We start from the raw sequence: 27,831 nt of genomic DNA on the forward strand, positions 1-27,831 counted from the left end.
GAGACAATTTGCAATTGGTTTTCATTTTTTATTATTTGTGTTTTTTGAGGTATTTAGCTTTTTATTCAGCAGCTATCCAGTTTGCAATTTCAGCAATCTGGTTGCTAGGGTCCAAATTATCATAGCAACCATGTTTTGATTTGAATAATAGACTGAACTATGAATGGTAGAGGGCCTGAATAGAAATACTAATAATATAAAGTAGCAATAACAATAACTGTGTAGCTTTACAGAGCATTTGTTTTTAGATGGGGTCCGTGACCCCCATTTGAAAACTGGAAAGTGTCAGAAGAAGAAGGCAAATAATTTAAAAACTATAAAAAATAAATAAGTATGGCCATTGAAATAAATAATTATGGCCAATACTAAATTTGCTTAGAATTGGCCATTCTATAACATACTAAGGGGCCGATTCATGAAGCTCGAGTGAAGGATTCGAATGAAAAAAATTCGAATTTCGAAGTATTTTTTTGGTACTTCGACCATCGAATTGGTTAAATTCGTTCGAATTCGAACGAAATCGAACGAATCGAACGAAAAATCGTTCGACTATTCGACCATTCGATAGTCGAAGTACTTCCCCTTTAAAAAAAACTTCGACCCTTTACTTCGGCAGGTAAAACCTACCGAAGTCAATGTTAGCCTATGGGGAAGGTCCCCATAGGCTTGCCTGTGATTTTTTGATCGAAGGATTTTCCTTCGATCGTTGGATTAAAATCCTTCGAATCGTTCGATTCAAAGGATTTAATCGTTCGATCGAACGAAAAATCCTTCGATCGATCGATCGCAGGATTAGCGCTAAATCCTTCGACTTCGATATTCGAAGTCGAAGGATTTCAATTCGAGGGTCGAATTTCGAAGTATTTTTAACTTCGAAATTCGACCCTTAACGAATCTGCCCCTAAAAGTCAACAGACAGCATTTTCAGTTGCATGCTGGAAGGAGCCAAATAGGAAAGCTAGTTAGTAAAATAAAATCAATAATAACTAACAAAGATCAATTGAAACGTTGCTAAGAATAGGTCAATCAACTGTATATACAAAAAGGTATTGTGAAGTGATCCTTCCTCATTCATACTGAGAGAAAACGGAAAAATATAATAATGGCAATTTCCAGTTTAACAAACTTCTTTTGTATTTTATTATTTGTTTTTAAAGGGGTTTTAGCATTATGAATTGTGTTGAGTTCAGATCAGTATTAAATACCGGGACTAAATATTAGGCATATATATTCAGATTATTCAGATTATGAGTCAATAAAGTATATTTCTGAATTTCTGATATTGTTTAAGTCTGAATGCCAATAACTCAAAAAAATAGATTTTTTTTGTACTATAATATCCACATTTTTGTGGAAAAAAACCTCAAAATTTTATTGAGATCTATTATATCCCAGGGATGGAAAAAGTCTGAATCCTAAAATCTAGCATCTCAGACCTGCGAGATTGTATATAAGTCAATGGAAGAGGTCCCTATCCTATTTGGAAGTTTCTGTGGTCAGTGCTGGAATTAGCCCGAAAATTCGATTATTTTGGACGTTTCAGGAAAAAGCCCGAAAACAACTCAGAAAAAATCATACAATTTGGATTTTCGATAGATTTTACGGACTTTGTCCCCAATCCGATTAAATTGTGCTTTTTTTATTAATAAATCGTGGATTCTAGTTTGTTCTGACTTTTTTAATTTAAAATCGGATTTTGAAAAATAACCCCCTTATTGTTGGTACTGCAAATGTTTACCAAGTATACTTAATTTAAATGAGCAGAGTTTTTGTTTAACATATGTTTAATGGTTTAGTTTTAGACATAGCTTATGTCAATATGTGCAAATTCAACTACTTTTCTACTCTACATATTGTCTTGAAACCATTTATTTTATGCAGTTAGGCAGACATAGGAGCTGCTATGACAATCAAGCTACTGTAACTACAATCAAGCTTCCATATAAATTGCACCATGCTAAAATGATTTATTTCTGTAGATTTGCATTTCAGAACATCGAACAACTGAGCCTATATCAAATGTACTGAAAGATACAACAGGATGCTAAAACTAACTACTGTATATAATCACTTCTTTTAACCCAAGGAATATTCTTCAACAAAAACACAACGCATAACTGTTTACTAAAATCAGTATATCTCCATAAATGAGTCTGCAAACAAACAACCTTTTAAATATTTATTTCCGTTATCAGATCATGTGGAGATAATTACATGCCTGATTTGCAAGTACAGAAATGTAAAAACGGAATACTTTTTTATTGTAATGTATTTTTACATTTCTAATTTACAATTGAAAGCTATAACTTAATTTCAGTTGGTCTTTTTGAATTCGAATTTCGAAGTTTTTCAAATTCAAAATTCGACCCTTGATAAATATGCCCCTAAGTGTATAACCTTTTCCATCAGAATCGCAAACTCCTGAAAACCAAATAAAATAGTTTCTAGCAAATAAATATACGGTTGTTAGGATACATAGGGATCCGGAATCATTTTAGTTCAGCAATATAATCTCTTTCCCCAAAAGACAGTGCAACAATAGCCTTCATAATGGTTGTTAAAAAAGCTACTAGGCAGCCAACCCTGGAGACCTTCCTGTAGACTCCACATTGCAAATGCTATTTAGACAAACCTTAATGATGTCTTTAACAAAAATATAACTTGACAACGGTGTTCAAGAAAAAACAAACATTCTGATCTCTAAGGACTGTTGGCAGGACTGAAAAGAATGCTAAAGCAGATTATGCACTTGTATATTTCAAACTCATTTGATTGTTTGGAATGTCTTAATTGTATACGTTTCAAGCTTTTGCAAAATTGGTAAGTGACACTTCTCACCAGCCATAATGTGTAGAATTTCAAAGAGCACAGAGAAACTTATATTTATTGGGAATGGTTAAACTTTAGAATTGTATTAACTAATGATATTGACAGGCACCCAGTTCACTTCTTGTAATCTTTTTATAACCCTAACTATTTAAATTTTTGTAATTTTTGTGAAAAAAGGTATTCTAGACGTGACAATGGGAAATTACAATACAATGATACAGTATATGTTAAGACTTTTTTGGGGATTATAATATACTGTAGGTCGCTAGTGGAAAACATCTTCTTCCGCGCGATCTTCTTCCTGCTTTGAACGGCGCATGCGCAGTCGGATTATTTTGCCGGCACGATCTACTGCGCATGCGTGTGACTGTAGGCGCATGCGCAGTAGATCCGTACCGGCGAAATGATCCTACTGCGCATGCGCTAAAACGCCGTTCACAGCAGGAAGAAGATCGCGTGGAAGAAGATGTCGTCGGTGAACTCCCTGGACTGGACCTGCACAGAAGGGTAAGTAACAAGTTAGGGTCATTTGCCCAGCGGGACGGGTAGGCCAGGGGGGAGGAGGGAGGGTGGGCAACAAACGGGAGGGGGGATGGGGGGTTTGCGCCGACTAGGTTTCCTTCCCCTTTAAGTTTAAAATGCACAATTAAGATTCGCAATGCAATAAAAGTCTAATGAAGTATATTACACTGCAACATGTGAATGTTAATTCTTAAATAAATTCTCTTGGCAAATTTTACTACACTCCCCCCATTAAGACAATCCTGATTGCCATTACATTTTTCCAGACAGACTAGTGATGAGCAAAACTGGTGTGAAACCAAAGAAATCTGCGAAATGGTGACATTTTTCCAAAATTTCACTTAATGCATCGGGATCAAAGGATGTTTTTTCCTGGCACATAATTGCATAGAGAAATTCTAATAATGCTGTTGCCATTTTCTTCTAGTGCAAGAAAACAAAAAATAATTTTCTTGTGAAACAAAATGCATGGCAAAATTGTACTGCAGTTGCACTGAGTCCTTTGCAAGGAACAAATCTTTTATAGTTGTCCTTCTAGTGTAAATCAATCAGTGCTTGCATAATTACAATATACTAAATTTTTTTCACTGAAATACTAGGCAATGAACATATAATTGTATGTAAACAGCCATCTCTAATATCCGCTAAATTAGAAAAATGTTTCAGATGATATACTTCAAATGAAATCACATACAGAATTAACATAAAATGTGGTATTTGGTTTATATAGCCTTGATAGATTAGAGAATGAACCATTCAGGTTGGAACAATTTTTAGACATAGCTTATGTCAATATGTGCAAATTCAACTACTTTGCTACTCTACATATTGTCTTGAAACCATTTATTTTATGCAGCTAGGCAGACATAGGAGCTGCTATGATGATATAAGAAACACAATCAAGCTAACTAGAACTCATATATCTTCCATATAAATTGCACCATGCTAAAATGATTTATTTCTGTACAGTTGCATTTCAGAACATCAACTGAGTCTATATCAAATGTACTGAAAGATGCAACAGGATGCTAAAACTAACTATATAATCACTTCTTTTAACCCAAAGAATATTCTTCAACAAAAACACAACACTTTAAATGACTGTTTACTAATATTAGTATAGCTCCATAAATGAGTCTGCAAACAAACAACCTTTTAAATATTTATTTCTATTAATTCACCTTCCTATCAGATCATGTGGAGATAATTACATGCCCAATTTGTAAGTATAGAAATGTAATAACTGAATACATTTTTATTGTAATGTATTTTTACATTTCTAATTTGCATTTAAAAGCTATAAGATATGCAGGAACAATATAAACTATACACAAACAAACTCATGTGAATACATATGTGGAAACAGTTATCCGAAAACCCATTATCCAGAAAACTCCAAATTAAGGGAAGACCATTTCATTTAGACCTCCTTCTATTTCATATTATCAAACACAAATAATAACAAATTTTTGTGTTTGATTATATTATATTTTATTTGTAATATAATAGAAAATATGAATGCATTGTATGGGCTGTGCTACACATAATGAGTCTGATTATATAAAATATATCTGGAACGGTCTAATTCCTAAGACGGACGAATGGCTAGTGTCAGAGGGTTGATATTTGTCACCCCCGCCCTCTATGATGCCATAACGCTATAGGGCCCAAGGCAGGATGGACTATAAGGGCTAATGGTCAACTGTGGACAATGGTCACTCATATAACTTATACTAGGCCATAAAAATAAATGATCTCCACTCTGTTACTTAGAAGAGTGTCAGCATAGTGTCAGCATGTCTCTTATGCCCTTTTTGCAGAAGTGTTGCTCAAATTACTGGAAATACCACAATGGCTATAATTAGCCAATAGCTGATTGCTAGACTGAGGACAGTTGGAACCAGAAATCTCTTATGTTGCAAAACTGCACATCTTACAGGAATGTATAAAAATATATGCCAGTAAGTCTCCTCGCCAGACCATGTACGGTATTTCCGTGAACCCCTTGTCACAATTACTGTAAATGCCTTCTGAAAGCTATATAACGCCTGGACCAAGAGGTGGGTCTTTGGTAAGTCCTTGGGTGACATTCTGTGTGTTACTCCAACAGCTTACCCAGACAAAACTGTTATGTTGTATTATGTATGAATAAATTGCCTGACTATTACTAAAGGTTTTCCTTTACTGAGTTTTGTCTTACACAAGGTCAAAATGGTACTACTAAAAATACCATCAAGTCACCTCTATTTTGTGCTCTTCTGTAAATCAACAGTCACAGGCCAGCATCTGGCTCGCCAAATTCATTAACTGGGCAGTTTAATGCAAGCAAATGTACAGTTGTACAATATATTTTTAAAGTGCTCTGGTATAACCAGATGTGGCAATTCTAGTGGTTTTTGAGCCACAAATTGTAAATTGATTACAAATGCTTAATAGATCGGAGGAAGGAGATGTACATCATAAGAATAACTGTATATATTTGTACAGTTGATAATATATATTTATACATTGATAGTGGGTACTAAAAAGAAATGTTACTTAGTAGTTAGTTTCAAATAAAATGGAAGATTTTTATTAGTATCTCTCTATAAACAGTACAGGTATGAGACCTGTTATACAGAATGTTAGGGACCTGGGGTTTTCCAGATAAGCAGTCTTTCCATAATTTGGAAATTAAAATTCCAAAAGGGGCTGATTTATCACAAGTCAAGTTATTGGTTTTTCCATGATTTGAGAAAAAACATAGATACAAGATATTTGCAGAAGTATTTTTTGAATAGTCTAGATTTATTAACGAAAAACACTTAAAAAAGTCGCAAAAAAAGAAAAATCTGGTGAGGTTCAATAGAAGTCAAAGGGAATAGTCTTTAACAACTTTATTTATTTTCCCATAAAACATTTACATTTTTAAACCCACTAAAATCAATCTTGGTACACTTTTTGCATTTTGCTTATTCTTATTAATTTTAAATAAAAATAAAGAGCATGTCAACTAAGCAGATAACTAAGAAACATGTTGTTTAAAATATTTATGCATGCAAGAGTACACTGAGACCAGTAACAGGTTTCAAATAGTAAATTTCATTAAGGGGCAGATTTATCTAGGGTCAAATTTCTAAGTGATAAATACTTCTAAATTCGACCATCGAATGGCTTTACTTCAACTTCGAATTAAAATCGTTGAGATCCTTCGATTGAACAATGAAATCGTTTGAATCGGATGATTCAAAAGATTTCATCCATCGAACGAACAATTTTTCTTCAAGAAACTTAGAAAACTGCTCTAGAAGGTCCCCACAGGCTAACATAGCATTTCGTCAGGTTTAATTTGGCGAATTATTGAAGTCAAAGTTTTTTTTAAAGAGACAGTACTTCGATTATCGAATGGTCAAATATTCGAACGATTTTACTTTGAATCGAATTCGAAGTCGTAGTATCCTATACGATGGTCGAAGTATCCAAAAAATTACTTTGAATTTTGAATTTTTTTACTTCGAAAATTCCCTCGATTTCACTTCGACCCTTGATAAATCTGCCCCTAAGTGTTTCTCTCCAATTAACCACATGTATTAAACTTGACTTTCCAAATAATTTTATTAGTAATGAACGAATCTGTCCCTTTTTGGTTCACCGAAAAATTTGCTTAACTGTTAAAAAATTCCCAAAACCGCAAAGATTTAGCAAAAAGCATAAGCAACAATTTTTTTTACACGCAGATTTTTTACAAGTCCAATTTTTTTATGCACACAGCTTTTTGTTCTCACTCCAAATGCATTAAGGTCAATGGGTGTTTTTCTTGGTGAGTTTTTTGTCTTGGTGACTTTCTTATCACAAAACATTTTAAAACATTTGCTCATCAGAATCAATATCCACAGTAACACAAGTGTAACAGCAGGTAAAAAGTAGTATAGTGTAGGATAGTTAAGTAAGAAAGTTCCCAACTCACTCAGGGCTCCAAATTTCCTTTGGTTCACTCTAAGAATGATACAAAACTTAAAGGCATTAACAGAATCAGCCCTCACAACATAATCTGGCAGTGCATTCCACAACCTCATTGTCGTCACTATGAAGAACCACTTACGTTGCTCCAAATAAAAGTTATTTTCCTCTAAAGGTGTGGCGTCTGGTCTGATTATCTATTTTATCTAAAAACAGATTTTTCACTATTGGTCTATAATGCCCTCTAATGTACTTATAAAGAGTATTCATGTCCCCTTGCAAGAGTCTTTTCTCCAGAGAAAACAACCCCAACCGTGACAATCTACCCTCATAATTTAAATAATCCACCCCCTTAACCAATTTAGTTGCACGTCTCTGCACTCTCTCCAGCTCATTGATATCCTTAAGGACTGGAGCCCAAAACTGCACTACAAAATCCAGGTGAGGCCTTACCAGGGACCTATAAAGAGACAAAATAATGTTTTCATCCTTTGAGTTACTGCATTTTTATTCAAAACAGTACCTTATTTGCTTTAGGCACAGAATGACACTGCCTGGAATTATACAGCTTGTTATCTACAAAAACCCCTAGATCCTTCTCATTTAAGGAAACTCCCAAAGCACTGCAATTTAGTGTATAACTTGCATTTATATTATTTTGTCAAATGCATAACCTGGCATTTATCAACATTGAAACTCATTTTCCAGATCGCTGCCCATTTTTCCAATTTAGTTAAATCACTCTGCAAAGTGCCAGCATCCTGCATGGAACTTATAGTTCTGCACAATTTAGTATAATTAACAAAAATAGAAATGGTACTTTCAATGCCCAACTCCAGGTCATTAATAAACAAGTTGAAAAGAAAAGGATCAAGTACAGAGCCATGTGGTACTCCATCTACATCTTTTAGCCAGTTCTCTATCCAAGTACAAATATTATGTTCAAGGTCAATATTTCTTAATCAAACCACTGACCTTTTGTGTGCCACTGTATCAAAAGCATTAGCACGGTCCAAGTAGATTACATCCACTGCAAATGCAGGGTCAAGGTTCCTTCTCACCGCCTCAAAAAAGGCAATGAAGTTTCTTTGGCAAGATTGGTTACACATAAAACCATACTGGCACACTCATAGCATTATGATTTGCAATGAAGTCAAGTATTTTATCTCTTAGTACCCCTTTGTCAGACTCACTCCTGGATTGGCAATCTGTGGGTTCTGGCAAATGCCAGAGGGGCTGCTGTATCGTTCCATAGAAAGTTACCATATAGTGGGCTGGTAGGGGGCTGTTTGGGCCTCTGTTTACTTGGAATGGCAGGGCCTATTTTGACTCCCAGTCCAGGCCTGGCAGACTAACTGACCTATAGTTTTAATGCTGCGAATGGGATCTCTTTTTGAATAGCAGCACCACATTAGCAATTTGCCAGTCTCTCTGCAGCATGCCAGACCTCAATGAATCCTGAAAAATTAAGTAAAGAGGTTTGGAAATCACAGAGCTAAGCTTGTTATAGTATCATTGGAAGAATACCATCTGGTCCTGGGACACTTGTTTATCTTTACTATTGATGGGTAAAGTTCTCACTTTTTGCTTCACGAAAAATTTGAGAATTTCCCACAAAATTTGCAAAACGGTAAAAAATTTGTGGAAAAATCATTAAATCAAAGTTTCACAATAAAATCGTGAAATTCTGACATTTTTCTGAAAAAGTTTTGAAAAGCCGACATTTTCATGAAAAAATTGTGAAAAGCGGACATTTTCACGAAAAATCTCGAAAATCTGAAATTGATGCCTGCGTCCAAGCTGACCCTGGCATTAAAGTCAATGGGCATCTGAATAGTTTGGCGCGCACCGATTTTGATGCGAGCAACTTTTCAGACTTGAGTCCAAAAAATGTTGACGCCAGAGAAATTTCGCCAGCTAATTCTGCGAATTTATTCACTGGCGGCGAAACGTAGGAATTCACCGTGAATTTGTGCCAGGCAAATTTATTCGCCCATCACTAATCTTTACATGTAGTCTATTTTGAATTTCCCCCTTGCATGAACCATGAATCATTTGTTGTATTAATAGATTTGGGGCTATTTAGAATAAAACCTTCATTACTTGATTCCTCCTCTGTGTAGACAGATGAAAAATTACACTTCAGAATCTCTGCTTTATTTCTGTTCTTATCAACCAACTGATCCCCCCTTTATTTTACCATTTCAATATTCTGTATGTAAATTAGTTTTTTGAGTCATCTATACAGTGGGAGAGATGTGTTCTAAATGTCTAAGGGTGTTATTAGTTTTTACTAGTCAAGTGATCACATAGTCCTTTCAGATTGGACATCATCTTATGCAGAGGGTGGATCTTGCTGTAGACCCTCAACCATTAGGTCTATGAGTCCTGGATTCTCCTTACCGAGACCTCCTGTCTAAGTTAGGCTGACATATTGGTCAAGGGAATGGACCAGTTATTGAGGGCTTATAGTGAGTCATGGGCTAGCAACTGTCATAGCATGTTCTATGAGTGCAATATACTGCTATGTAAAAACAGTTATGCACTTCCATGTATACATTGTAGTTTGGGGTAGTTCCACAGTGAACAACTGCCAGACAGTAAGTCCTGGTTAGTAATGTGTATAACACTCAGAGACAGACTGAGAGATTCTGGTAGGTTGGGGATAGACACTTTGTAATATAATACCTAAATGAAACTGATAAACTGCTGTGATGTGATGTACACAGTTTAATATGATTGTGCACTAAGAGAAATGTATTCATGCCTATTTTTGTTCCTCTGTAAATATTTTGTTCCTGTGAACCATTAGCACCCAAAATGTGTTATAAAAGTGTGGGTGAGCTTGGAAAACCGGAACCTTCGATATCCCTGTGAGGGCCCAGCTGAGAGTTGCATGTAGCAGTGATATCTGCCTGGAGAGCAAAAGGAATTAAAAAGCCTATTGCAGTAGTGATACAAATGTATTTTCATTATTAGAAACTAGTACCTTCAGTAGATAAAATACTGACAATTTATGTGAGAGGAATACTCCATAATTTAGTACCGTGCACTACATTCAGTAAAAATAAAGTACTGCAGTATCAGTATTTATTCCCATGCAATATAAGAGTCAGAAATATTGCCTTCTAAATATATTTGTCAGCCTTTTCTCATGGTTCAGCAGTTTTTCTATGAAGCATTTAATTTTACTTTTGCCCAAGATGTGTTTATTCTGAAGTCGTACAGTCATCATTCGACTAGAAAATTAATTAACTGTAGATCAATCTGTAACTTTAACAGTGCCATTTGTTTTACTTTACTGTGTTCTGGTTTTATATGTGAATGATACAGTTTTACAGTACCCAAAACAAAGAGCACAATTGCACAGAAAGGCAATTCCCTTTCAAGCTTTAGAAGTGGTGCACAAATGCACCATTCAGACTGGATGAAATAGTGTCTGTTATACCAAAAAAAATATATATATCCTTCAGACCTACTGGAAATACAGAACAGATGCCATTGAATTATTAAATGCTTCCTTAAAACATCTTCTAATTCCTCCATTTTACTGTAAATAATTGATGGAGCAACAAGCAGAGAACACCATGTACAGTTGTAATTTTAGTCTTCATGCAGAGTGTCATAACAAAAGCCTTCAAGATACTAAAACCGAGATTATATCAGTGGTGGGAGAATAGGACATGCATTTCCCAAGGTGACATCCTCTCGTAACGTCTTGTTGCTACTGTATGTATTTAAACATTTTCTGTGTAACAAATTTTTATGCAGCTGGAATTCATATTAAAATATAAAATTCAAATAATGCAAAAATGTTGTGCAATACCAAAAACTATGTCTGTTAGTCTCATTCTCTTCAACTTTTCTAGGATACCAGAAGAACGGAAGCTATGTTTTTACCCATAATTCAGCATTTTTTCCAAAATTCCAACATAACTGTGGGTCCATTGCTAAGTAGAGTATAATATGAGACACCTAGGGGCAGATTTATCAAGGGTCGAATTTCGAATTCATGGGAGTTTTTTAAAACTCCAATGAACTCGAAATTTGACCAATCTGAATTTATTTAAAAAATGTATTAAAAAAATATAGTTTTCTAAACCAGGGTGAATAGGTTCAACCCCCGAAAATCTAATTCAATTCAAGTTTTAAAAACTCGATTTGAGTTTTTTCTCTGAAAAATTTAATGAAGGCTACAAACAACTCCAAATTGATCCCATTGACTTAAACAGCAATTCAGCAAGTTTTAGGTGGGGAATAGTTGAATTAGAGTTCTTAAAGGGGTAGGTGGTAGGGTTTTTTTTTTCCCACAGGTTGATTTCTCCTTTAAAGCCTTGGAATAGAATGATTCCATTGTCATCACCAGAGTGGACAAAGGCGGAGCTACTGTGGTCTTGAATAAATCTGGTTACACCCAGGAAGCATTCAGACAACTGGGTAATGAAGCACACTATATAAAAATAAACCCCACAAATGTTTTTCAAAATGAAATAAAGGTTTTCTTGAATGCTGCTGTTATGGAAGGGGTTATTATTGATGAATTGTCTAGCCTATTATGCCCTGAATTTCTTTTGGATTTTCCTAAAATCCACAAGGATTTAAATAATCCATCAGGCATACCCATTGTATCTAACACTGGGTCATTACTACAACCGTTGGCCATATATGTAGATATGCAATTACAGGAGGTAATGTCACATCAGAAATATAATGTAATTCAGTTGATACAACTGATTTTTTAAACCACTTACAGTAGATACTATGTCTCTACCAGAAGGGGTATTTCTTTTATGTTCATTGAATGAAAAAGATATCTATACCTCCATTGCCCATGATGAAGGCATAGAATGTATAAGATCTATTTTGTCTGTACAGATTACCCAAATTATAAAATCAAATTTGTTCATTACTGGAAATGGTATTAACTAATAATGACTTCAAATGTAAAGGCAAATTTTTTCTTCAGGTGCTGGGCTGTGCAGTGGGTGCTGACAGGGTAGCTGCATATGCAAATGTGTTCATAGATTTTTTTTGAGACCACTTATATATTGTCCAATACCAAGTATAGTAGGTTTATCGTCAATTACGTGAGGTATGTGAATGATAGATTTTTCATTTAGAAAGGTCCAAAAAGTAAGTTGTTGGATTTCTTGGAACAATTAAAAAACATTCACCACTCTATAAATTCACACTTGAATGTCATCCAAGTATATTTTCTTGATGTTAATGTTATGTGTTCTAATGGCAAATTTATCACAACACTTTACAAAAAGCCCACTGACAGAAACAATATGTTGAGAGCTAACAGTTTCCATCCACCTGCCCTAATTAAAGGTTTACCTAGGAGTCAGCTCACTAGGGTACATAAAACAACGTCTACAGATGATCTACATGAGATTGAATCTGCACATATGGTACAAAGATTTACAGAAAGAGGATACAATAGGGATAACCTAATAAAAATCAAAAGTGAGATTCAGCATATTCCCAGAAATAAAATGGTGGTAGAGGGAAATGATGTGGTTAAAGTACAAAATAGAATACCATTTGTCACCACCTAAGATACAAATGCTAAAGTTGCCCGTAAAATAATTTTGAAATATTGGGGAATCCTTAAATCTGACCCTAGATACTGTAAACTCTTAAGCCAACCCATTGTTCTCATAAAAAAGTTGCATTTAATAAGTAAATGTACATATTTCAACTTACACACAAATGCAATACAAACTTACAGACCCTATCTCGTATGTAACCCATGGACTGCCTATATCTAATAGGAAGGTATTAAGTTTAACGTACCTCTCCTTTGATTTCTGAAATAGTAGATCCTAGTTTTCCTTTCTGATGACGAATAGTTGGTGGACTTAGCCCATTCCATTCTTGAAGCTCATCAATACTTTTGAGGTACAGGAGTGCCTTCAGCCCTGTGCAATAGTCTTTAATCACAGTAATGTCTTGATTTTGCACTGCACTGCAAACCTAAAAGACAATCCAAAACATTAGACAATACCCCAACTATACTAATTTGTACATAGGCCATGTTTTACTATATAGTCCAATTAAAATTTGGTATTACAACAACCTCTGTGAGTTAAATATAATAAAATTCCCATATCAAATGCTTGGCTCCATCTTTAGTGTAGAGTTTTTTTTTTTACAAATGTATCTATAGGCATTTTTAGCAATTCCACCAACATTTCTTTCTTGCTACTGACCATTTACTTGGTAGCATGACTAGATTTGTACCAATGTAGTGAAGGGATTAATGTCACCTAGCTGCCTGAATTTGTTAGCTTCCTTTATTATTTATTCAAACCTGAACTTGCCATGAATTTTTATATTTTATGTACTTTTTGATGTTTAAATCTGGTCATCCAAGCACAGCAATCAGTTCACCTTAAAAAACCAAACAAAAAAATACTTTCTGTATGTTCTAGATGCCTGTGAATAAATATGTATTTTTTTACTGCGCATGTTCAGTATCCAGGACATCAGAGAGGATCACAGGGGCACCGGCAAAAAATGGCAACAGGGCACTCAAGGAATAGTTCCCTGGGCCAGTGGCATTGACCTGAGTCTAAGGTTAGTAATTTATGATGAATTTGTGTCTTAACTCCTTCTTCTTGTAGATTGTAAGCTCTTTTGTGCAAGGTCCTCTTTACCGCTTGTATTGGTTAATGGTTGTTTTTATGTGTTTTTCACATATGTATAATATATATACCCAATTTATTGTACAATGCTGCAGAATGTGTTAGCATTTTATAATCTTTTAGCATTTCACTTTGCCAAAAATTTCATAAAACCGGTGGTTCCAGTGGAACAGATAGTATGGTGCAATTCTAGTGCAGATTCACAAAAATGTTGGCATAACAACATATTTTACTGGTGAAACAACATATTTTACAGCAGAGTCAACTGGGGGTGCACACACATTTGCACTCCCGGTGAATATTATTTGACTTGTCCTTTAATGTACAGCATACAAGCTGAATCCCTACTCCAATGTGCTAAGGGCAAAGTAAATGTGTGAATAGGCATATATTAGATTCCACTGGTGTGTTGGAGAAGGAGACTTGACTTTGTCAATCAAAGTCCTAATGGGATGAGGTACCAGCCCACTCCTTATTAATTTTTATTGCTTAAAGGACCAGTAAAATAAAAAAAAAATTAAAAAATATTCGTTAGTATACATCGAAAAATAAACACCAACACAAATTAAACTTTTAAATTGCAAAGCCTTTATTAAAAAATAACTTACTGAAACTCCACTTCCCTCCTCTTCAGAAAAGGTGACAGGGTGACCATCCATTCTGCAGCAGTTGATTTCTCCTCCCTGGCTATCTCTCCTGGCCACCCTTTGTCTGGCCTGCTCTACTCTGCTGGCAAGATTGGGGCAGCCTGAACCCTCTCCAGCCTGAACCCTCCTCCTGCTATAGCCTTGCAGCCCAGAGACCAGGGAAGGACCACCACATCCACACTCAGGGGAGGGGGGGGGCACAGTTCCAGCCACACTTCCAGCGCCCAGTCGGGGACACAGTACACAACCATTAGCTCCCAGGGGGAAAACCCTTGAGCGCAAATCCAAGGAAACGGCTCGCAGCAGTGGCCAGCACCACGGCAGAGACAGCCAGCTTCTTCTCTAAGCTTTGCGCGTGCACAGCCATTTTCTCGGTTTTATTAGTAATACTGAAACAGGCAGAACGCAAAACTAGTGATAATTCCTTCCTGGAGACTCCTGTATCAGCAAACACACTGTGCCGGTATCTGGGGCTGTAGTCTCTCTCAGTTCAGTTTGTAGAGGGGCCCTGACAGTATAATTGGGCCATGGACCCTTCTGAGGAAGCCCAACAAGACTTAGGTAGGGCCTTTCGTGGTTTGGCATCCCACATGGAGGCCTATGAGGCCCGACAATCGCATTTTGGCCAAGCCCTAGAAGCCATTCTGAACAAGCTATCTGTTATCACGCTGGCAACTCAGACGCCAGTACCGTTAGTCCCTCTTACATCTGCTCCACCTCATGGTCCGGAACCATGAATTCCAGTGCCTCCCCATTACAGTGGAGACCCACTGGATTGCCAAGGATTCATCAACCAATGCCTCATTCAATTTGAATAACAACCTGCACAGTATGGGTCTGAGCAAGCCAAGGTGGGGTATGTGATTACCCATCTGGAGGGAAAAGCTTTGGAATGGGCATCTCCCCTGTGGGAAAAAGACTCTCCCTTAATTCAAGATGCCAAAGGGTTTCTTCAAGGTTTTTGATGCCCCGGGCCGGGGCCGGGTTGCTTTTGCTTAGTCTCGCTTATTACAGATTTGCCAAGGGAATTGGAGGGCTAGCAAGTATGCCATTGATTTCCGCACTCTAGCCGCTGAGACAACTTGAAATGGAGTTGGAATAATGACGTTTATCATGCCACATTCTACCAAGAGCTATCTACCCAGCTGAAGGGTTATCTTCCAACCCAATTGGATGATCTCATTGCGCTGACCGTAAAGATTGATACTCTGCTTCATGAGCATTAGGCTGACAAAGATAGGAGACGGAAGTTCCAACCCCAGTTAGCCCCACATTTCCAGAATCCCATGCTTCCCAGAACACCTGTGTCTTCTTCTCCATCTTCTGACAACCCTATTCAAATAGGGGGAGCTTGTCTCTCTGAACAAGAGAAGACGTGCTGCTTGGTTATGTCTGTACTGTGGCGGCAAAGCTCATTTTGCCTACAACTGCTACGCTAAACAGGGGAAACTTCAATGCCTAGGTAAGTTTTGGGAGACTCACCTGGGCAGAATTGATCCTCTTCCCCATCAAGCTTCTCACAGACATCTACTTCCTGTGCAGCATCAAGTTGCTTCAAAAGGCATCCATGTGCAAGCCTTCCTTGATTCTGGTGCAGCTGATTCATGGGTCAAACTTTTGCTGTATGCCATACCATACCCCTGCAAGCCTTGTCCGTGCCTCTACGAGTTCTGGCCATCGATGATAGACCCTTGTCTACAGTTCTCATTTCTAAGTGTTCACTGGAGTTACCCTTTAAAATTTGCACTCTTCAAAATGAAAAACTGTCTTTCCTCATCATCGATTGCCCTTCCACACAAGTGTTTTTTGGGTTACCTTGGTTGCACCTCCACAATCCTGTTATCAATTGGTCTGAACCGCAGATATTCCACTGGAGCTCATTTTGTCAATGGAATTGTCTCCCTCCCAACACTCTTCTGAAAGTTGGCACTACTTCTGTAGATCTTCGCTCTCTCCCTTCTGCTTATCAAGATTTCTCGGATGTGTTCAGCAAGAGATCAGCCCCATTGGATTACTCCCTGGCACCATGCCTCCCTGAGGACACCCTTATCTCCTCTCTCCTTCTGAAACTAAAGCTATGAAGGAGTATAATTAAGAAAATCTTCAGAGAGGATTCATTCGTCTTTCGTCGTCATCTGCTGGAGCTGGATTCTTCTTTGTAGAGAAAAAATATGGCAGTTTACGACCCTGCATAGATTATCCTATGACGCGAGAATCCACCTATAAAAGAAGCCAGAGCCTTGCAGACCTTGCCCAATTATAGGTTCAACTTATTGTGTTTTTGGGTGTGATTTACTTCTCCTGATCTTGATTTCTGATATTAACCCCGGCCTGTTATATCGACTAAGAACCTTGCTGCCTTAATTGAGCTTTTGTCTGGACTTGATTACTCTTCTTCTTTAACCCTATGGATACTGTGAACTGTGTTGGACTTGCTGCTTCCTCCTAGGTCCACAAATCCTAGCAGAGCCTTCGGGCCCTGACAGTTATTTAGACTTGTTCCAGTGGTAATTTGTCTTGTGAATTTTCCCATATGTATCACTTGTAATTATTAAAGTTTTAAAAAAAGAATCATGAGCAGGCACTCCCATGTTGTCAGACATAGTATAAAAACCAAGTACAGGTATGGGACCTCTTATCCAGAATACTCAGTGCCTGGTTTTCCAGATAAGTGATATTTCAATAATTTGCCTCCATATCTTAAGTGAACTAATATCCAACAATTATATTTTAAATATATCTTAGTTGGGATCAGGTACAAGGTACTGATTTGTTATTACAGAGAACAAGAAAACAATTTTAAAAATGTGACTTACTTGATTTAAACAGAGTCTATGGGAGATGGCCTACCCATAATTCAGAGCTTAATGGTTAACATGTTTCCAGATAACAGATGCCACGGAACCCATACTTGTACACAGGCTTAGGAGTTTGTTCTTCTACTGTATTTGCAAACTACTAACATTTTTATAAACATGTATATAAATAATTTCTCTTAAAAACATAAAGATAATTATTGCTTACACGTGTACTGATTATGGTTGGACATAAGGAACCCCTCATGTTTTTCCGCCACAGAAAAATTGTAAAATTCTGATGTAAAAAGTGTCGGAAAAAAAACAGACAGAGATGGTTCCAGTACTTAATTCAGGGAGGGTCTTTTGTTGCTTAGCAATATATTGTCATGTTTGACCTATAACCCTGTGTGATTTTCTTCTTCCTCTTCCTATGTTCTCGCTATGAAAAGTTCCTGTTACAGACATGTTATGCTGAAATGTTTATGCTGAGTTCTATAAAGCAACCTCACTTACAAAAAGCAGCTTCAACTTTAAAAGTGATGTGTAAAAACCTATTTTCACTTTTGCCAATTTGCATGTAAATTTTACCCAGATTGCTGTTTTTTGAATGGGTTATTCCAGGTGTAAGAAGGTGTAATGAAGTCATTCTTAAAAAAAAAAAACTAAGAAAGACTAAAGATTAGTATTTTCTAATGTATGATGTCAATAGTTGTTATAAATGGTGTAAAAGCATGCATAAAAAGAAGTGCAAAATGTTATAAAACATTATAAATTGAGCATTTATTTTACACAGCTTTAGATATTTGCACTATGGAGTTCATTTTAAAATAATTTACTAATTGTTTATTTAGTTATATAAACTAGATCGACAAAAATGTATTTGTACCACATTTTCCCTACAATTATAAAGTGCCATTAACTTTTCTACATCCAATTCTTTAGCTACTATAAAAATGTTAAGTTTTGGTATTTAAGACTGCAGTTTCCAAGTTCAGTTAATGAATGAGCACTTAGAAAAAGCTGTAAATATTTAGTTCCACCATTAGTTCTAGATCGTGAATTCTTGTAATAAGCATTGACTGTTGCTGGAATAACTTACCTTCGATCTGCAAAAATGTAAGCAAACACGTCCTTATTTGTGGTTTCCCAAGTGTCCAGACTGCACAACACTTGGCAGAGTATGTTTCTAGCTAGAGCAAGAGAGTAATGAATATAATCTCTAATAAATTATAAATACAATGTTTAAATATGGCGAATCTGATTTTCTCTAAAGACAGAACTGGATTTAAGGAGATATATTTTATAAAAATAGTTGGAATAATATAATAACATGATAATAGGGAAAAATTTAGGAAATGCAAAGAAATTTTAGAGGAAAAAATGCTTTATTCTACATATTATACATTTCGGCTGCGAAACGCGGAAATTTGCCGCGAATTCGCACCTGGTGAATAAATTCGCCCATCACTAGTTTTTAGAGTTTAAAAAGTTTTACAGGTATAGGATCCGTTATCCGGAAAGCTTCAAATTACAGAAAGGTCTTCTCCCATAGATGCCATTTTATCCAAATAATCTTCATATTCCTTTTTTCTCTGTAATAATAAAACAGTACTTTGTAGTTGATCCCAACTCAGATATAATTAATCCTTATTGGAAGCAAAACCAGTCTATTGGGTTTATTTACATGTTTTCTAGTACACTTAAGGTATGAAGATCCAAATTACAGAAAGATCCATTATCCGGAAAGCCCCAGGTCCTGAGCATTTTGGATAACAGGTGCCATACCTGTATTACCAATTATGTATGTATAGGTCAGTGCAAATGGCCACAGAAGGTTACTTGCAATACCCATGCTGCAGTTGCATTATATCACAGACCAGACAGCATGACTTGAGAGTGTACACTTCTATTCCATTTTCCAGGTGATTACTCTATGGGGCCCATTTACTAACAATAGAACTTGTTTTTTTCCCACGTATTTCAAAAATGTGTGGTTTTCCTATTTTTCTAAAAAATCAGGTTATATTAAGTGGTAAAACCAAGAAAACTTCTAAGGCAAAACTTCACCAAGTAAAAGTTGTCGATGTGCTATAGGGATGTAGCGAACGTCGGAAAAAAAGTTCGCGAACATATTCGCGAACTTGCGTCAAAAATGCGAACGGTTCGCGAACATCGCGAACCCCATAGACTTCAATGGGAAGGCGAATTTTAAAAGCTAGAAAAGACATTTCTGGCCAGAAAAATTATTTTAAAGTTGTTTAAAGGGTGCAACGACCTGGACAGTGCCATGCCAGAGGGGGATCAAGGGTAAAAATGTTTCTAAAAAATCCATTGTTGACACAGCGCTGCGTTTTGTGCTGTAAAGGGCAGAAATCACACTACATTTCTAAACCTGTGTAATAAAATGCTTTAAAACGTCCGGCGTCTACATGCCAATCAAGTCGTGTAAAGGTTACAGCCTGTTCACACGCAAAGACGAAACGCGGTGCTTACTGCAACGCAAAAAGACGCAAAGAGCTTTAATGAATGATACCGTTAAGTGAGCAAATAATAGTTTTTAATTACTAGTTGCTTGTCACCTCCAGGATGTTCGTCCTGTTGGTGGCAATATTTCTGTAGTGGTGTGTTTAGCAGTCACCGTGCTTGTGCGCACGTGCACTGTCAGGCAGAGGTAATTCAATGTACAGTGAAGTGAACCAAAAACACTGATTCTGCAGTGTGGGCCCAGTTTTGGTCTACTTTATTGATCACCTGCGGTGACCATAAAAGATGCGATTTTGCCACTGTTGCAGAACCCTGAAAAATTAGGCATGTGTACTTTCCTGAAAAATTATGTTTTTTTTGTCGCAGCCACTGAACCAGAAGTCCAGAAAACAATATGCCATATAAATGCTGAAAATATTAATTTTTTTTTGTCGCAGCCACTGCAGCACAGAGGCCAGAAAAAATATGCCATATAAATGCAAACAATATTATTTTTTTTTGTTGCAGCCACTGCAGCACAGAGGCCAGAAAAAATATGCCATATAAATGCAAACAATATTAATTTTTTTTGGTCGCAGCCACTGCAGCACAGAGGCCAGGAAAAATATGCCATATAAATGCTAACAATATAAAATTTTTTTGTCGCAGACACTGAAGCACAGAGGCCAGAAAAAATATGCCATATAAATGCTGAAAATATTCTGTTTTTTTTGGTCGCAGCCACTGAAGCACAGAGGCCATAAAAAATATGCCATATAAATGCTGAAAATATTCTGTTTTTTTTGTCGCAGCCACTGAAGCACAGAGGCCAGAAAAAATATGCCATATAAATGCTGAAAATATTCATTTTTTTGTCACAGCCACTGAAGCACAGAGGCCAGAAAAAATATGCCATATAAATGCTGAAAATATTCATTTTTTTGTCACAGCCACTGAAGCACAGAGGCCATAAAAATATGCCATATAAATGCTGAAAATATTCTGTTTTTTTTGGTCGCAGCCACTGAAGCACAGAGGCCAGAAAAAATATGCCATATAAATGCTGAAAATATTCATTTTTTTGTCACAGCCACTGAAGCACAGAGGCCAGAAAAAATATGCCATATAAATGCTGAAAATATTCTGTTTTTTTTGGTCGCAGCCACTGAAGCACAGAGGCCAGAAAAATATGCCATATAAATGCTGAAAATATTCATTTTTTTGTCACAGCCACTGAAGCACAGAGGCCATAAAAATATGCCATATAAATGCTGAAAATATTCAATTTTTTTGTCACAGCCACTGAAGCACAGAGGCCAGAAAAACTCAGGATTTACCTGGATTCAAATTAAACCAGTAGGGTTTGCACCCTAGTTTGTAACGGCGGTGGAGGGAAGAGGACGCTAAAGGACAGCTGTATGTGGAGTCATGAGGCGTGCAGAGAAGGACAGCTGCATGGGGAGTCAGAATCAGAAACTCAGCACAAGTCTTCCGGCGTGCAGTAACCCTCCGAGATCCACCCCTCATTCATTTTAATAAAGGTCAGGTAAATCCACACTTTTGTGACCTAGGCGAGTTCTCTTCTCAGTTACAATCCCTCCTGCTGCACTGAAGGTCCTTTCTGAGAGGACACTTGAGGCGGGGCAAGACAAGAGGTTCATGGCAAATTGTGACAGCTCTGGCCACAGATCAAGCCTGCGCACCCAGTAGTCCAGGGGTTCATCGCTCCTCAGAGTGTCGATATCTGCAGTTAATGCCAGGTAGTCCGCTACCTGCTGGTCGAGGCGTTCTTTGAGGGTGGATCCCGAACGGTTCTGCCGCTGCCTTGGACTGAAAAACATTTGCATGTCTGACGTTACAGAGTGGCCAAAGTGCTTTGTCCTTGCAGGTGCGCTCGTGGCAGGATTACTGGCACCTCTGCCCCTGGAATGTTGATGAGTTCCTGAAGTGACATCACCCTTAAAAGCATTGTACAACATGTTTTGCAGGCTGGTTTCTAAATGCAGCATCCTTTCAGACTTGTGGTATGTTGGTAACATTTCTGCCACTTTATGCTTGTACCGAGGGTCTAGTAGAGTCGCGACCCAGTACAGGTCCTTCTCCTTAAGCCTCTTGATACGGGGGTCCTTCAACAGGCATGACAGCATGAAAGACCCCATTCTCACAAGGTTGGATGCAGAGGTATCCATCTCCGCTTCCTCGTTATCAAGGACTGCATCATCCACGGTCTCCTCCCCCCAGCCACGTACAAGACCAGGGGTCCCCAAAAGGTCACCACTAGCCCCCTGGGAAGCCTGCTCCTGTTGGTCCTCCTCCTCCACAAAGCCACCTTCCTCCTCTGACTCCACTTCTGACACCTCTCCCTGCGTTGCAGCAGGTGCCTGGGTTCGTTCTGGGTGATTCCGACCAGAAATCGTGCGCTTCCTGCTCCTCGTCACGCTGGTCTACAGCCTCATCTGTCACTCGTCGCACGGCACGCTCCAGGAAGAAAGCGAAGGGTATTAGGTCACTGATGGTGCCTTCGGTGCGACTGACCATATTTGTAACCTCTTCAAAAGGGCGCATGAGCCTGCAGGCATCGCGCATAAGCACCCAGTAACGGGGTAAAAAAATCCCCAGCTCTGCAGATCCAGTCCTACCACCCAGTTCAAACAGGTATTCGTTGACGGCTCTTTGTTGTTGCAGCAGACGTTCCAACATGAGGAGCGTTGAATTCCAGCGAGTCTGGCTGTCGCAAATCAAACGCCTGACTGGCATTTTGTACTGCTGCTGAATGTCAGCAAGGTGTGCCATGGCTGTGTAGGACCGTCTGAAATGGGCCGACACCTTCCTGGACTGCCTGAGAACGTCCTGGAATCCTGGGTACTTTGAGACAAAACGTTGTACTATTAAATTCAGAACATGTGCCATGCAGGGCACATGTGTTAAATTGCCCAGTCTCAGTGCTGCCAACAGATTGCTTCCATTGTCACACACCACTTTTTCCGATCTTCAGTTGGTGTGGGGTCAGCCACCGATCGGCCTGTGACTGCAGAGATGACAGGAGTACAGATCCGGTATGGTTTTTGCTTTCCAGGCACGTCATCCCCAAGACAGCATGACAACGGCGTACCTGGCACGTCGAATAGCCTAGGGGGAGCTGGGGGTGCACAGGTGTGGAGGAGGAGGACCCAGCAGCAGAGGACGAAGAAGAGGAAGAAGACGAGGTAGAGAGCGAAGGAGGAGTAGAGGTGGTGGCAGAACCGCGTGCAATCCGTGGCGGTGACACCAACTCCACTGTCGTTGTTGAGCTACACATTCCCTGCTTCCCAGCCATTACCAAGTTCACCCAGTGGGCAGTGTAGGTGACATACCTGCCCTGACCATGCTTGGAGGACCATGCGTCAGTAGTCATATGGACCTTTGGCCCAACACTAAGTGACAGAGATGCGGTGACTTGGCTCTGCACATGGTGGTACAGGTGTGGTATTCCCTTTTTTGAAAAAAAATTGCGGCTGGGTACCTTCCACTGCGGTGTCCCAATTGCTACAAATTTGCGGAAGGCCTCAGAGTCCACCAGCTGGTATGGTAAAAGCTGGCGGGCTAAGAGTGCGGACAAGCCAGCTGTCAGACGCCGGGCAAGGGGGTGACTAGCAGACATTGGCTTCTTACGCTCAAACATGGCCCTCACAGAAACTTGGCTGGGGGCAGATGACTGGGAATGGGAACTGGTGGTCAAGGTGGAAGGCGGAGTGGAGGGTGGTTCAGACGGGTGAAGGACAGCAGAGGTAGAGCAGTAAGATGCTGGACCAGAAGGAGGGTGGCTTTTAGTTTGCCTGTTGCCTTTGAGGTGTTGCTCCCAAAGTGCTTTGTGCTTGCCGTTCATGTGCCTTCGCATAGAAGTTGTACCTATGTGGCTGTTGGGCTTCCCAAGACTCAGTTTCTGACTGCACTCATTGCAAATGACAACGCTTTTGTTAGAGGCACACACATTAAAAAAATCCCACACTGCTGACCTTTTTGAGGCTGGCAATCTGGCGGTAACAGTAGAAGTCGGCGGCGTTGGCGGCAATGGCGGGTGCGTTGGTCGGCTGACCACAGGTGCCGATACATGTTGTTTGCCCTACTGTTCCCTGCGAGCTGTCCTCCCTGCTTCTTCTAAGTCTTATTCTCCTCCTGCCTCTCTGACTCTCTGTCTCTCCATCTGAACTATCCTCCTCTTCCTCTCTTCTACTGGGCACCCATAAAACATCAATCTCCTCATCCTCATTCTCCTCAGATGCATCAATTTCTTCTAACAGCTCACAGAAGGAAGCAGCAGCGGGGACCTCCTCGTCATCACTCATTATGTCCATCTCTGTTGTGTTCTCTGCCAGAATAAAATCTGGTGTAACGTCCTCATCTCCTTCATCTTCTTCTGCCAATAATGGTTGCGCATCACTCAGTTCAAGAAACTCATGTGAAAATAACTCCTCTGACTCCAGTGAAGAAGGGGCGCCGGTGGTGGAGGAAGTGTTACGTGGGGTGCCCATAGCAGTGGAGGATGAGGATGTTGTGGTAAAGTTAGAAACGGTAGAGGATGGGGTGTGCTGTGTAAGCCAGTCAACTACCTCTTCAGCATTTTGGGAGTTCAGGGTCATTGCCTTTTTAAAACTGGGCAATTTCCTAGGGCCACAGGATAGCATAGCAGCACGGCCCCTTGTGCCTCTGCGTGGCGGCCTGCCTTTGCCTGGCATTATTTTTAAAACAACAACAACAACAACTCAGGTGGTGTTTCTAGAGACGGTATTATTATTGATATTTAGACAGAATGTGAACAAGCTCACACAGCTAGATGGGAGTTGTTTGAAAATGAAGAAGAAGAACACACTGGGCAAACAAGGCCTACAAGGTCAACGTATACACTACTACAGCAGTGGATACGGAATATATTATTGCTGCCTGAAAAACGTCACTCGGGTGGTGTTGCTAGAGACGGTATTATTATTGATATTTAGACAGAATGTGAACAAGCTCACACAGCTAGATGGTTGTTGTTTGAATATGAAGAACACACTGAGCAAATAATGCCTACAAGGTTAACGTATACACTACTACAGCAGTGGATACGGAATATATTATTGCTGCCTGAAAAACGTCACTCGGGTGGTGTTTCTAGAGACGGTATTATTATTGATATTTAGACAGAATGTGAACAAGCTCACACAGCTAGATGGTTGTTGTTTGAAAATGAAGAAGAAGAACACACTGGGCAAACAAGGCCTACAAGGTCAACGTATACACTACTACAGCAGTGGATACGGAATATATTATTGCTGCCTGAAAAACGTCACTCGGGTGGTGTTGCTAGAGACGGTATTATTATTGATATTTAGACAGAATGTGAACAAGCTCACACGGCTAGATGGTTGTTGTTTGAATATGAAGAACACACTGAGCAAATAATGCCTACAAGGTTAACGTATACACTACTACAGCAGTGGATACGGAATATATTATTGCTGCCTGAAAAACGTCACTCGGGTGGTGTTGCTAGAGACGGTATTATTATTGATATTTAGACAGAATGTGAACAAGCTCACACAGCTAGATGGTTGTTGTTTGAAAATGAAGAAGAAGAACACACTGGGCAAACAAGGCCTACAAGGTCAACGTATACACTACTACAGCAGTGGATACGGAATATATTATTGCTGCCTGAAAAACGTCACTCGGGTGGTGTTGCTAGAGACGGTATTATTATTGATATTTAGACAGAATGTGAACAAGCTCACACAGCTAGATGGTTGTTGTTTGAATATGAAGAACACACTGAGCAAATAATGCCTACAAGGTTAACGTATACACTACTACAGCAGTGGATACGGAATATATTATTGCTGCCTGAAAAACGTCACTCGGGTGGTGTTGCTAGAGACGGTATTATTATTGATATTTAGACAGAATGTGAACAAGCTCACACAGCTAGATGGTTGTTGTTTGAAAATGAAGAAGAACACCACACTGGGCAAACAAGGCCTACAAGGTCAACGTATACACTACTACAGCAGTGGATACGGAATATATTATTGCTGCCTGAAAAACGTCACTCGGGTGGTGTTGCTAGAGACGGTATTATTATTGATATTTAGACAGAATGTGAACAAGCTCACACAGCTAGATGGTTGTTGTTTGAATATGAAGAACACACTGAGCAAATAATGCCTACAAGGTTAACGTATACACTACTACAGCAGTGGATACGGAATATATTATTGCTGCCTGAAAAACGTCACTCGGGTGGTGTTTCTAGAGACGATATTATTATTGATATTTAGACAGAATGTGAACAAGCTCACACAGCTAGATGGTTGTTGTTTGAAAATGAAGAACACACTGAGCAAATAATGCCTACAAGGTTAACGTATACACTACTACAGCAGTGGATACGATATATATGATTGCTGCCTGAAAAACGTCACTCGGGTGGTGTTTCTAGAGACGGTATTATTATTGATATTTAGACAGAATGTGAACAAGCTCACACAGCTAGATGGTTGTTGTTTGAAAATGAAGAACACACTGAGCAAATAATGCCTGCAAGTGCACTACTATTGGTGCACTACTATGAAGAACAGCAACAGCACTGTACACGTTAAAGAACAGTAAGATAAGTAAAAGAAAAAAAAAATATATGTATATTAAAAAAAATATTTTTCTCGGGTTGGTGCTGCTGAACTACTAGGAGCAGCACAGTAGCACACCAGTCCCACTCCCCAACACTGCTAGACTAATAGCACTGGGCTTATAGTAGCAACTAGCAAAGTAAAAAAACAAAAAAGAAAATAAAAGCAGTCCTTACAAGGACTATTGGGTTATTACAGCAGTCAGCAGATGAGATCAGAAGAGATCAGTGCCCACAGCAGGCAGCTACATACAGAGCACTGCAGTAGAAGGTAGATTACTAGCCAGCAAAGCTACCCTAAAATGTCCCTCAAATCCCTGCAGACTTCTATCCCTCCAATACAGAGCAGTATCAAGTAGATTACTAGCCAGCAAACTTACTATCAACTGTCCCTCAAAGAAATCAGTGAAATCAGTAACAGCTCTCTCCCTACACTAGCTCTTGCAAGCACACACAGGCAGAATGAAAAAACGCTGCAGGGCTTCAGTTTATATATGGAAGGGGAGTGGTCCAGGGGGTGTGGGGGTGGTCCAGGAGGGAGAGCTTCCTGATTGGCTGCCATGTATCTGCTGGTCTGGGGTGAGAGGTCAAAAAAAAGCGCCAGGTAAGGCGAACCCAAAATGGCGAACGTCGCGCGACGTTCGCGAACATTCGGCGAGCGCGAACAGCCGATGTTCGCGCGAACAAGTTCGCCGGCGAACAGTCCGCGACATCCCTAATGTGCTATAGAAGTCAACTGTGCTGATCCTATTGGATCGTTTTAAATCAATTTGGACTTTTAGAGGTTTTCAGATTTTTTTCTTCACTAGAAACTGTCCTCGATTTCTTTAGAGGTTTTCAAGGTTTTTATATTTTTTAACGCATTGTTTAGAACTTTGTTTCATTGGTACTTTTTATACTTTTAATCTTTTAATAATTTCAATGACAAAGTCAATGTGGTTTTATAGTTTGTGAGTTTAGTCGTGGTTTCAAAAACCTGTAAAACAACTGAAGTTCAACCTTTAATAAATAAGCTTTTATTGGGGGAATGTAATAAAATTTGGTAACAGAAAAAATATTTGCAGTGCAAAAGTTATGACTTTGTGCAGACAAATTTTCCTTTACGCAAGTTTAATCTAGCTTTTGTGAACCTGCAAATTGTTATGCGACCTCTTCCGACAGTGGTAGATGGTTTGTGAATTTTATAGTTTGCACCAATTTGCAGTAAATGTTATAAAACTTCTTACTGAAAAAAGTTGTTTGCTTCAAAAGATTATGACACCTTCAAGCTCATGTTAAAAGTGGGAATGCACAATTACAATTTGCAATGCAATAACTGTTTAAGGAAGAATATTATATTG

The 27,831-nt window shown here is 38.8% G+C and overlaps 1 pseudogene; it reads right to left on the reverse strand.

The window, feature by feature from the left end:
• Positions 1-10,115: 10,115 nt before the first annotated feature.
• LOC108714999 overlaps positions 10,116-27,831 on the reverse strand; it is a 366,710-nt pseudogene continuing 348,994 nt past the window's right edge.

Source organism: Xenopus laevis, chromosome 4S, assembly GCF_017654675.1.
Source record: "Xenopus laevis strain J_2021 chromosome 4S, Xenopus_laevis_v10.1, whole genome shotgun sequence".
Taxonomy (NCBI): domain Eukaryota; kingdom Metazoa; phylum Chordata; class Amphibia; order Anura; family Pipidae; genus Xenopus; species Xenopus laevis.